General features: G+C 54.7%; 1 protein-coding gene across 6 annotated transcripts in view; it reads right to left on the reverse strand.

The window, feature by feature from the left end:
- Positions 1–11,567, reverse strand: part of CYRIB (CYFIP related Rac1 interactor B) — a 95,084-nt gene extending 83,517 nt beyond the window's left edge. Inside the window, exon 1 of one of the 6 annotated variants that reach the window (XM_040547162.1) lies at positions 11,454–11,567. The gene's annotated coding sequence lies outside the window, so the exon portion shown is untranslated. Of the gene's footprint in view, positions 1–9,512; positions 9,884–9,964; positions 9,986–11,453 lie in introns of those variants that run through there. The other 5 variants (XM_040547165.1, XM_040547173.1, XM_040547171.1 and 2 more) reach the window with 5 other exon arrangements.
- Between the last annotated feature and the right edge of the window lie 1,671 nt (positions 11,568–13,238).

Consider the following 13,238-nt stretch of genomic DNA (forward strand, 5'->3'; position numbering starts at 1 on the left):
TGAGACCGGTGGATTCCCCGAGTCAGAGCTGAGGTGCAGAGTTTGATGATGATCAGAGCGGAGCAAGCAGCTTCCCACCCTGACTGCCTTGCCTCTACACGACTGGGTCACAAAACTGTTTTTTTTTCCTTTTTAATAGGTGGCCATATACTCCTCGTTATAAAAGATTCCTGTCCCAGGCAGTGAAAGAGCCAAAAAATGGAAAGAAGCAAAATAGTCTTCTCCTGTGAGGCGCTAGGCTGTAGCTCGGAAGAGCTTTGACCACTTCTCTGGCCTTGGACTTCTCGTGTGATATTAAGTGTGAGGAGAAGGAGCCTGGAGGTTCTGCAGCGAGAAAGCTCCAGTGGGAGATGGAGGGTGCACAGGCCCAAATCCACAGGGAACTGGGATTCCTTAGTTACACTGTTCACAGGACTTTTTATTTTTTAATTCTTATTTTCTTCCAAGTAAAAGCAAGTAATACCTGCTTCTTCATTCTTCTGTTATGTTTCCATTCATATTTTAATCCTAATCATTTATCTGCTGAACTTTACTTTAAAAGCACGGGAGGGGCGGATGTAGGCAAGTACAACTTTGCTACGGTTTGCTCAGGCCAGCAGGAATGTGAAAGGGTCACGGGAACCACGTGGGAGCAGAGATGAACATAAGGACAACGAGACAATCCTAAATCTGCGTGCTCCTAAGTGGTTTGAATGGGGTCACTCCTGTCCCGAGGCGCAACACACTGCAGTTCGGATGACAGACTCTGGCCCGGAGCTTGTGAAAGGCTTTGCAGATGAGTTTAGCACGGAGGGGACTGCGTTCAAAGAGGCCCCGCATGCGGCCAGATGGCCAAGAGGGGGACGAGTGCCCTCCAGAAGACTGAACGGTGACCACGGAAGAAGGCAGAGTAGGGGAGTGCTGCGCGCAGAAAGGCATCGCGCCTGACGGAGGCTTGGACAAAGGTTTCAGAGGAACAAACGGATGGCTTTAGAAAGGCTGCAAAGGGAGGAAGCATTAGAATATAATGACGGTCACTGAGAAGGAATGGCTGCTAGTTTATTCCGCAACAAACCTTTTAATTTGTTCAATGCAGGACAGTTTGAAACCTTCCTCATCCACCAGGAGTTGAGCTATTCCTTCCAGTGCCTCAGCTTCCGCTTTTCAGTACGGGATGTTCTGCTGTTATTGCAGAGAAATAGAGAACATACTGTGAAATCAGGAGTTAAATTACCTACACTGGGTCGGTCACAAGCACCACGGGGCAGCTCAGCCACGTCGCAGCCGGGAACTCTCCCCGTTCAGAGCCTCTGTCACAAACCCACCGGCAGAAGCCCGCTCCCTCTGCCCTACAGTCCTCACCGCGACGAGACGCCGCAGAACTGATCACCGATCAACTCCTTGCGGGGGCTTTGTTTCATTCTGAAAGGTGCTGAGGGGAAAACACACACGTGCACCCAGAGCCTTAGGAGAAATGGATTAAAAAAGTGGTCACGTGAGCTCCTCTCCCAGGGAAAAAAAAAAGTTATTTACACAGGCATTTACCAGTCAATAAGGTGCGGGGTTTTCGTTACTCTTTTGTTGCTGTTCCTCTGTTCGTTTGTTTGCTTTCTGTAGTCTTTAAAAATGCTTAATACCCTGCTTGGGAGCTGCGTGTTTCACTTTAATGCAGAGTTAACCATTGCGATTCATTAATTGACTTTTATGTTCCCATTAACTGTTGCAATCAATCCAGTCTTGATACTCCACACTTTTATCTCTGCTACGAAAAAGCTCTATTAGCTTTGCTTGGCTCCAAAACAATGCAGTGAACTATCCTCAATTATTAATAATCCGTTTCCCCTTCAATAAAGCTTTTTGGACCTTCACTACGGTCCGATGATACATTTATTTGGCGTGCAAGGATCAGAGCAATCCAGCGCACTCTCTCTGGGAAGGGACCCAAAAATAACTATCCGCTTGGTATCAACCCAAGGGAGTTCCTAAGGGAATGAGAGTATCGTTTCAGGGCAGGTCATCAGTGGCTCAGGGAAATTAGACAAATCTGTGCCTGGGGAACAGATGCCTCAGGGTTTGTAAATGTGCGAGAGAACCTTTCCCCTCCCGGTCACCAGTTCAGTCCCAGCCGGCGCAGCGCGGACTGGAGGCTCTTCAGCACCTCACGAACTTCTGGGGTCTCCTGAAACAAGCAGTGGGATTCCTAACGGGCACGCACTTACACCTTGGAGCCGCTCCTGCCCCAACCGCAGCCCCGGTAGTGATAGACAGACAGAAACGGAGTGATGCCTCCTGCAAAAAGCGTGGTAGGCAGCCAGCGTTTTATCTGCCAGATGCGGAAAGTGGGCTTCCTCCGGGCTGGCAGCGCAGCTCTGGATTTACTAGGGGCACTTTTCTCTTCTCTAAAGGAAACGAAATAACGCATTACAGAGCGGTTTGTCTGAACCTTTCCTCACAGCTCCACCAGAAGGACCCAGAAGCCTCGCAAACCCTGGCTTGCAGCGCCCTGGGTCTCGGTAAAGGGGTCGATTTCACGCCCGGAGGCCGGTGCTGGGAGCCCCAGGACTGCAGAGCTGCTGCAGGCTGCGCACCCAGCCCCGGCGCAGGTCTGCTCGGACAGAGAGGAGACGAACGCTGAGCGTTACAGCCGCAAACCGCAGCTGTTGAAGGGAGCTGGCAAGAGATCAGGGAATGCCGGGAAGCACAGAGGGCCGGCAGCAGAAGGTAGCAACCCGAGGAAGGCTCTCTGACACTGGAGCTCTCTCACTCGGTGCTTTTCCATCCTGGCAGCCGGTTCCTGGGACGGTGCAAGGGCCCTGGGCCAGTATGGTGCAATTTTACGGGGTGTTCTCCTCGGTTATGTTGGCACTTCCCTGGGTAAACACGCCTCAGTGCAGGCTCAGGTCCACCATGCCCCTGGCTTTGAATAATTTGCAGCTGCACCTCTACCGATAGCTGATTCCAGTTGCCTCTGTGTTTTATTCAAGGAGCGGCGCTCTGAGGCTTGCCAGGCACCGTCCTCCCTTCTTCTGACTCAGGACAGGGCCATGCTGAGCAGGGACCAGCCGTGGCGAAGCCCCGTCCGCCAGCACAGCTGCCAGCAGGACACACAACGGGGCTGGTGGCTCTGTGCAGGGACTGCCACAGCTGGAACTGGGCGTCGGGGCCGCTGCTCGGCTGCAAGACCTCAGCCGTACCCTGGTGCTCCTGTTCCTTCACGCCCTTTTGAGTGGAAGCTCTTCAGGGCTCTCTTTGTGCACTCCTAGGGTTTAAACCGTGCTCACATTCAGGCAGGGGCTTCTGGGTAGTGCAGTAACATGAATTGCAAAGAGCACGAAGGCTTCCACGTGCAGAAAAGACAGAAGATAATAAGAAGGCAAGGCTTACTGTAATGCTCACCCTCTTCTGTTACCAGGATGTGCAAACCTAGCTCTTCCAGTCCATTGTGATCAGCTATCTTACACTCAGTGGCAGGCGAAATGTCATACCTCGGGGTGAATTTTCACTGCAGTAGGCAGAGAATTTGTCCTTTAAACGCCCTCAGTATTAATGGGAAATTGATCCAGCAATTTAAACTCCAGGAGACACAAACGTCTCTTGGGGGACCATTTGCAAACGTGTTGACATCTTGGTTCACAAAATGAGACACTTTTAAAAACAAACGCAAATTCGTTTCATTCAGGACCTGCGGTCAGATGGGTGCTGGAAGAGAAATGTGCAAGGAATGTTCAGTGCATTCATCAAATATCTTCTAATCTCTGTATACTCAAGGGATTAAAGTGACATCAGAGAAAGGAAGGGCAGTTTTTCCAGTTCTCTGCGTTATCCGGAACACCGTCAGATGGGGCTGGAATGTAAATTCACCTATTTTACTGGCAGTAATAGCGTCGAGGGCAAAAGGAGGCTTTGGGATAAGGGACCGAGTTTCAGTGACCTCCAAAATTACGTCTTTTGCACTCTCGGATACGCTCAGATACAGACTGCCATTGCCTGTGCTTCGTGTGGGACGTGGGATGCTCCGACCGGGTACGTGGGGGGCAGGCACGAGGCTCCTTTTCCTCCGCATGGCAGGAAAGAAAAGGGAACCCGCTCCCTGCGGTGTCTGCTCCAGCAGAGCCTTGTTTGTTGGCTTCACGGCGGGGTTTGCAGGACCGGGGATGTGAGCATCCCTGCAGCAGAAAGCCAGCTGCCCCCCAGGGGAGCGCGGGGGCTCCGATTTTGCCCACCAGGAACCAGCGGAGGAGGAGAAGCGCTCGGGAAGTTCCCCTCCGAGGTCTCCCCGAGGAGCCCCTGCCCTTCCCCTTCCCGCAGGGGGCTGCGCTGCCGGGAGCCACTGCTCAGAGGAAGTTGCACGACTTCGGGCCCTGACTGAGAGCGATACTTTCCTCCCAGACACGCGGACGGCAGCGAAGAGGAAGAGGAAAAGCCCCACGCAATATGCAAATGGCCTCATGCAGCTCGACGAAAACATCTGCCCAGGAACACCTCCGAGGCTGCGCTCTGGGGGACAAAACCTTCCCCAAAAGAACGTCTTCCCCTAGGGTCGAGCCACAGGTGCAAGGCTGTCAGAATCAGGCCTTTTCCACAGGACACCCTCACTTGAGCCTGGTATTTTCCTTGCAGGCCCCAACTGCTGCCTCAGACTGGCTGGTTTCTGCAGGAGAAGCGTTTACGGGTCCTGCACCACCTCCGCGAGCCCCCCGCAGAAGCAGGGAGCAGCCTCCTCACCCTGAGCAGCGCTCCCGAGCGGGACCCCACTAAGAGCACACCACTCACGGCAAGCGATTTATTTAAAAGAAAAAAGACAGATCGAGCAGAACCTCAACAAGCTAAAAAGACCGTTTTTTGCATGCACAGCAACTCCAAGTCCTAGGCAGAATCGCACCTCGGAGGCGTAAAGGTATTTTAGAGGCAGGACGATTCCTGCGACAGCCCAGGACACAGCCCTGGGTACCAGCAGCCCTAGAACAAGGCACAACTGAGCCAAAAGCCAATTTTGCTGATAAAAGCAATGCCAGTAACACCTATAACCAGGGTGTCTGACCAGCTGTGGGCGCAGGAAGTCCTGGTACAAGTTTTGCAAGGTGAGAGGGGCAGGACGCCAGGTTTGCAGCCGGAGCCCTCAGCCTTGCGCTGCTTCGACAGGCAGCTCGGCAGTTTATCCACACTGGGTAACACCAGCCCTTGGAGTAAATTTGTCAAAGCTGTGCTGAGGTGCTGTTTAATACTGATTTCCAAGCGCCCTCCAGCCCCTCTGAATGCACTTAGGGTTGGGGAACATCCACTGCTGGCAGCGGGGGCGCTCGCTGTCTGCTTGCAGGTCTGCACACCAACCTGGATCCAGCCCCCGAGCCCCATCTCCGTCTGGGATTCAGTTTCCAACCCTACCTGCAGCTCTCCTGGCTCTAGGTGTCAAAATCTCCCCTCCTCAAGAACATACACGGCCCCCAAATACACACACAGAGCCGTACGTCACCTCCACCAGCAGGACCAGGCAGTTTCACCACCACAACTCCCTCCCCAGCAGCTCCCAATCCCTTTTTTCTTAACATTTTCCCCTCCACCAGGAAGCTCCCACCTTTCCCACCAGTCCATTGCCCACTGACTCGTTCCCATAGTGAAAACTGGACCTGCTAGGAACCGAGCAGACTGAGTTATTCTTGTAATGGGAATTATTTCAGCAACTGGTTTCTGCCGCAGCCCCATTCATAGCAGCGCCATCACAGCGGAGGAAAGCAAACCACAGCTGGAGAGAGGAAACAAGAACAAGTGTCTGGGGGGCACTTCTCTCGCCCAGGAAATGGGAGGTGGAACCAGGCCTCACCTGGGCTCTGACGACGAGTGACCCCGCTGCGGGGCACCCGAAGTTTCATTCGTAGCAGCCAAGCAAAGAAATTAAAGCTAAAAACGCGGGGCACTGCTGACATGTCACAGCGCTGAAAGTAGCGCTGGGACCGGCACGATGTTAGCAGGTTTTGGGCAGCTCTCCCCTAACTCCTGAGCACGCTCTGCAGAGAGGAGAAGCTGCAAGGACACGAGTGGGACGAGGCAAAGGAAGTGCGAGCTGCAGACCTCTGCTCGCCTTCCTCGGCAGTCAGCTGAATATTAATTCCCTGTCGGTTTGCGTAGCCACAGATAGGCCTGTTCTTTTTAATTTTAGCCCTTGCCTAATTTAAAACTACAGGCATGCTATTTTCATGGGCTTCTTTTTTTCTCTTTTTGACGGGTTGTAAGCCGCCAGATGCACCCCGCAGGGTTGAGTAATTGGTCTTGTCCAAGGGGAGGTGGCAACCCTTAGTAAGAAATGAGGAAATAGAAAAAATTACCCATAGAGAGAACTGTCCCCACAGGCAGGGACAGCAAGCAGCGCCCAGCCTGGTCACACACAGCCATCCTCCCTCTCCCACCCTCGTCCCCTCCAGCCATACACCCACCCTGCTTCTTGTCACTTGCTCTGGCTCCTCCTGGCCCTATGTGCCAGGGCTCTGTCACCCGCCCAGGACAGACGTGCTCCTGGTGTTTGCAGGGAGCCTCCTGTGTGCTGGTTTGTGCCCAGTGCCTCCTGTCCTGGCACTGGGCACCACTGGAAAGAGCCTGGCTCTGTCATCATTGCACTCTCCCTTCAGATATTTGCGGACATTGATGAGACCCCATGAGCCTCTTCTCACAGCTCTCCTCACAGGAGAGGTGCCCCCATCCCTTCATCACCCTGGTGGTCTCTGTCGGACTCTTCCCAGTATGCCCAGCTCCCTCTTAGAGTCACAGAATCATTCAGGTTGGAAAAGCCCTCCAAGACCACCTGGTCCAACCATCCCCCTACCACCAATGTCACCCACCAAACCATGTCCCTAAGCACCACGTCCAACCTCTCCTTGAACACCCCCAGGGACGGTGACGCCACCACCTCCCTGGGCAACCCGTCCCAATGCCTGACTGCTCTTCCTGAGAAGAAATGTCTCCTCATTTCCAGCCTGAACCTCCCCTGGCGCAACTTGAGGCCATTCCCTCTGGTCCTACCACTGGTTACCTGTGAGAAGAGGCCGACCCCCAGCTCCCCACACCTTCCTTTCAGGCAGTTGCAGAGAGCAATGAGGCCTCCCCTGAGCCTCCTCTTCCCCAGACCAAACACCCCCAGCTCCCTCAGCCGCTCCTCACAGGACTTGTGCTCCAGGCCCTTCACCAGCTTCGTAGCCCTGCTCTGGGCCTCGACGTCCTTCTTGTAGTGAGGGGCCCAAACCTGAACACAGCACTGTACTGGGACACCCGGAGCCAGCCGCAGCCCTCCACCTGTAGCCCCACCAGCGCTAAGAAGAAGGGAGAAGATCCCCCGGACACGTCCAGGTGCCCGCCCCCTGCTTCTGCTGCTCCGCTCACCCGCGGCGAGACGCCGAGACCCTGACCGGGCGGGGATCCTGCCCGCAGCGCGTGAGGAGCTGCTGGCCGCTGGTGAGAGGAAGCGAGTGGGTGGAGGGAAAAGCCTGGAGCGAGCACAAATCAACAAACAGCACGCTGAGACACGAGCACCGAGTGCCCGGCACGGGTACAAGGACCCAGAGTTTACCAAAAGCTACACAAATACATGCAGGCCACGCAAACGTGTGCCTGAGGTGTGCGTGGAACCGGGAGGCCCTCAAAGCCCGAAGGGACCGACGGTGTGTCGCTGGGCAAGGACACAAATCCAAGCAGTTGTTAATAGGCTGCACACCCCGGCACATTTTAACTGAGTACTTTCAAGAAAGTCACTTTAAAGATAATATTTTTTAAAAAAGGGGAACTGTTATTTCTAGAACAATCACACAGGAAGCCCAGCTCTGCTGTCAGTTTTTGACAGAGCCGTAGTTCCTCAGTGAAGATTTCTCCCTGTCAGATGCAGCCGTGCCCAGACCTAGGAACACCACCTCCAGTTATCGGCCTCCTGCTTGCACATTCCCAAGCTGTAAAACTTTCCTGCCTTATCAGTTCTCGTGGAGCAAGACTGGCGGTGCTGTGGGTTCAGTAACACACCACAGAAGATCGTTTTTTCCCCTGAAGGACAGCGGACTTGAGTAAAAGGGACTGTACCCAAATCCGGCCCATTTTGACCTGAGAACCAGCCCGTGAGAACTCACCACACACCGGTGAGAAGTCGTTCCCACAAACACCCCTCGCTGAGCGAGCTGGTTCCACCAAAGTAGTGCCACAGCCGAGCCAGAGGAGCAATTACCAGGCAAGCAGCTCTCAGGACACGCACCAAAATTTGCCCCGCTCCTGTTGCAGCCCATTTTCCTTCTCACACAGCAAAGCCGCCTGATCGGCAGCGCCTGCAGAAGAGTTTCATCTCCACACGCAGGAAGAGTGCCTGCACCACTTTCATTTTACAAGAGTAACGAAAGCGGTCGGAGCGCTGGCTGTGTATTATTCCCCAAATTTGGCAGCGAAGGAGGATTTCAAACGTACACGCTCGGCCCAGCGCGGCTGCCTCCGAGGCTGCTCCGCGGAGAGCTCTTGGAAAGCGGGCAGCGCGTCTGCTCCGCCGGTTACAGTGATCGCTGCTGACAGGTTCTTCATGGTATCACAACAAATTAGGTCACAGATTAGATTTTCATAGTGCAGATTACATCTACTGCCCGTGATTTTTTTCCTCGAATAGCGAGGGTTGTGGCCAAGAGGCTTGGGCTCAAGACTGGCAGCAAGGCAGATGTGTGGGGCGGGGATCCTAATTCTGGCTGAGACAAAGGCTGTCCTAGGGAGGCTCAGATAAATTTCCTCATTTGCTGCTGCAGTTAGAAGGCCTGATAGTCTTCCCTTTCTACACTGGAAGCCTTTGAGAAAACAAGAAGAGCTTGTTCGCTAGATACCCTGGAGTAGGTCTTACAGCATTTCTGCAAAGCAGATATCAAAAGCAGCATTTTTTTTTTTAATTGCATTTCTGAATGATAGAAAAGCATCTCATACCATGCAAAGAGCTGCTGGGAATGGAAACCAGAGCTGTATGTTAGACTTGTCCCACCTAATTCCACAAGGTCACACGTATACTCAATTTGAGCACCTTCAATGCAGAAAGGTTTTAAGGAAATAAATTCACGTGTGCAGCACTCAAAAAACAAGCAAACAACCAAACAAAAAAACCCACAGAACTCTGGGGGGAAGAGTTTTAAAACCACACCCAGCGGGGACAGCAATACAGCTCAGAAAGCAAAAGAAAATCCACGCTACATCGAGATCCACTTAGAGCAGCGCAAAAAGAAGGTTTTGAACAGCTGGGCAATTGCAGACGCTGTGCAAGGCGCTCTCTATCCATCACGAAACACAGCCCGGCTGCAGATGGGAAATCCCCGCTCCAACAACTGTATTGCAGGAGCCCGGAGTGCTGCAGGCTGCTCCGAGGCCACCTCCTCGCCCAGGAGCACGCTCCTGCAGGGGAAAGCTCCTGGTGGGACCGTGCAGCTCTGCATGACAGCGGCGATGTGGCAGATAAGCAAGCTTACAGCCACGGTAAGCACTAAAGGAAAACCTAAACCAGACGATTAGGAAGATAGATCTCGGCTGGAGCTAACCTCGGAGATAAGCCTTTCTAAGCCACGGTTGAGACAGGCACCGTAGGAACGACCTTCAGCTTACAGGAGCAGTCCTGGTACCCACGCAGGCATCGTGCTCCTGGACACTCGCTGGGAGGACAGGAGACCGCACCGCGGCCACTCAGCCTCCGGGGGAGAGGCAGAGCGAGGCCATGTGGTACCGAGTCTACTGAGCGAGGCTGTTTGCAGGCAGGGGAACAGGCCAGACCGTCTTCCTGTTCTCGGTGAGGCAAGAGAAGCACACGATGCTGCGCCTGTTCCCCCGCTGCAGGCTCAGACAGCCCAGCGCCCGGTGCCCTCGGCTCTGCCTCAGCCAAGCCCTGTCCAGATGCCAGCGTGGCTGGCCCGAGTCACCGCAGCCGCGACTCCGGCTCTGAAATGATCTTACCCCTCACTTCAGCAAAAGCTTTTTGCAGGAAATAAGCTTTTACTTTCAAAATACTCTCGTCCTTGTTCTTCTCGAACAAGCACAGGAAGTATCTCAGTCGAACATTGCCCTTTATTCTTCTAAGTCACTACTTATTCTCTGATACCTTTGAGTAAAAAGAAATAGCGGTGAAGAGTGGCCGTGCCCTCCCACACCTACAGGCTGCGTTACGCTTTCCACTGCCCTCTCACACTGCTGCTGCTGGCCACACCACCTTTAGAGGCACCAAATGAGGCCTCTTTATTTTGTTTTTTTCCCCAAGCCTGAGCTGCGCCATGGACATTATTGAAAATCCCTTGCACACACTCCTTGCTGAGCAATCCGAACTCTCGATCTCGTTTAAGGAAACAGATGCTCTTGACTTTACTGGAAACATTTTTGGAAGTCCTGTTCGTCAGACAGCTCCCGTTGGTTGCCATTTTCAATGTGGGACACTGCTCTCCCTGCCTCAGACCTGCTCAGAAACCTCATCTCTCCAGTGAGCTTCTCCTCCTGACCCACAGGACCATCCGTGCCACTGACCCCGCTGCACCCCGAAAACCAAGTGGTGACAACCGGTGGAAAACGGGCTGACTGTGCCCATCGGTCTGACCGGGAGCAGTGCAGACAGGAGCCGATGAAACCCCACGCTGCTAGGGGACGGACATTGGGTGGAAAAACGGCATCTTCCCTGGTTTAATCACAAGCCTAGGGAACAAGAGGCGTACCCCTTACGCCTTTCTGGGGTCATGCACACTAAAGAACGATTCATTTATTAGAGATAACACTTTTTTAAACAGCAAAACGGTAACGTGGCTCTACACCGCGCAGCCAGATCACGGTTTAGGGGTGGCTGCGTGCTATTTCCTCTCTGTTTCACCATTAATCCTTTTGAAACGCCACGACTTGCTTAAGAGGCCGGGGCAGTTTTCACACAGAGCCACCATCACAGCGACGCCGCTGTCCTTGCCCAGGCCAGGCAGTCACCAAAGCACAAGTTCTCGCTTCCTTGCTGACCTTCTAGCTGGCTGAATTTCGGCTGTGCAGCCAGGAGCAGGTGCTAGATTTGTGTGAGGAGCCTCCAGCCTGGCATCTGTCCTGGCGCGAGGGGACAACCAAGCACAACGTGCCCAGCCTGGGACAGAAACCGAACCACGCACCTCCATCCATTGCAGGCAGCAGGACACGAAGCCAAACCCCGGCTTCCTCCCCCAAACCATCCACCCCATCTCGCTGACACTCCACCGTATCCCCCCCTCAGCTTTCCACGGACATCTGGGGCTGGGTCTCCTGCTTCCCCCCCAGCCTCTTGGGAGGGAGCTGACACACCACCACGGGGGGATCCCCTCACAGCTCCCCCTGCACCCACCCTTTCGCGGGGCGAAGGCGAGGCCCCACAGCCGGGCTCGGAGCCCCCCAGCAGGGCTCGGGGCCCCTCAGCAGGGCTCCGGGAGCCGCCTCCTCGCCCCTTCCCCTCGGGACCCCCCTCCCCGGCTCCCCCCGGGGCTCGGTACCTGGGCGCGGGGCCGCCCGCGGCGCTCAGCCCGCCGCCGCCTTCCGGGTTGCCGGGGGCCGGCTCCGCCGCCGCAGGTTGGGCGGCGAGAGCGGTGCCGCATCGCTATAAAAGGAAGCCGAGCCCCGAGGGGAGGAAGAGGAGGCTCCGGCACCTTCATCGGGCCCGGCTGGGCCGCCCTGCCCCGGCCCGCTGCTAGCGAGCACCGGAGGAGGGAGAAGCATTCACCCCCCGGGGGCTGGTGAAGCGGTCCCAAAATGGGGGATAGGAAGGGGGGATGAGGGGGGTGCTGTGGGTTGGGGTCCTTCGCTGGCCTCAGGGAGGGGGTGCTGAGGTGGGGGGAGGAGGAGGAGGAGGGAGGGGGATGAAGGTTTGTAGCCAAAGGAGGATGCGGAGTGTGGATGCGGGCACAACCCGATACACTCGGCTGCTCTGCTGGCACCAGCGTGTCCCCTTCCACCTCAGGCACCTGTGGTGGTGACAAATCCACTGGGATTTCCTCGCACCTAGGGTCCCCCCTGGGAGCCTTGGCGAGGTCACTTCTTCACTGTGAGGGTGGTGAGGCACTGGCATAGGCTGCCCAGAGAAGCTGGGGATGCCCCATCCCTGGAGGTGCTCAAGGCCAGGCTGGATGGGGCTTTGGGCAGCCTGGTCTGGTGGGAGGTGTCCCTGCCCCTGGCAGGGGGTTGGAACCAGATGGGCTTTAAGGTCCCTTCCAACCCAAACCACTCTGTGATTCTATTCTATGATGTGACCCGGCCTCATCCTGCCACCTCAGCAGGAACAGGGACAACTTCAGCATGACCATTCCCGTCAAACGCACGTGAAACCTTTGATGAAGAGAGAATGAGACAGTTTTGCAGAAGTAGGAAGACACCAGCCAGCAGCAACACTCAAAGGTGTTCTGGGAAGTTTAAATGCGTACATACCAAAAATAATCACCTACAAGAGTCTTCAGAGTGCAAAGGCTGACAGAGCACTGCCCTCAGCCCGACCAGCTGGCTTGGGCTGTGGGCTAGCAGCTGGAGGAAGGCCCCACAGCTGGTGGTCCTGGGGCCAGAGTTGTGCTCAGGCACCTATGACAACCCTGAGGAACCCTGCATGGTGTCTCCTCTTTCATACCAACTATTGATGGCATCTTGCTTGCAGAAGGAGCAAGGATTCCCCCAGGACCCCCGTTCCACCTGCCCAACACAAAGGACTGCTCAGGCTGCATCAGGGCTCTCCCTCCAGTGACAGATGCTGTTGTTCTCCAGTGCCATCAATCCCTTTTAGGAACGGATAGGGATTAGATGGGGTAACAGCTCTTAAGTTAATTTCTGTAAATGGCATTCTGTTGGCCAGCTTTATGGGCAGGAGCTTGCAGGGGGCTCCGATGCTGCAGCTCGCTCTGCAGCCCCAGCAAGGCCCTGTGCTGTGGCACACAGCTCTCTGCAATGCCACGACGACTACAAAACCTGTACGTGGCCCAAAGCAGATGGAAAGGTGACAGCAGGGAGGCTGGAGGCAGAGCTAGCTGCTCTGAGATGCCACGTAGGAAACGGGACTGCTATACAGAAGCACTATACTCAGCTCCCTTCTTTTATATTATTTCGCCACTTGTGTGTTATTGCAGTAGATGAGCAGCTAACCCTGTGGATCACGAGCAGAACAGATGCCAGCTACACAGAGGGGGAGGTGGTGACCCTAGAAAGACCCCTGGCTAAATAAATATTGCTAGGGGCTTTATTTTGCACAGGAAAAACACTTAGGCAAAACTGCCATTGGAAGATGGAAGGAAGAAAAT

This window comes from Cygnus olor, chromosome 2 (assembly GCF_009769625.2).
Source record: "Cygnus olor isolate bCygOlo1 chromosome 2, bCygOlo1.pri.v2, whole genome shotgun sequence".
In the NCBI taxonomy this organism is placed as follows: Eukaryota; Metazoa; Chordata; class Aves; order Anseriformes; family Anatidae; genus Cygnus; species Cygnus olor.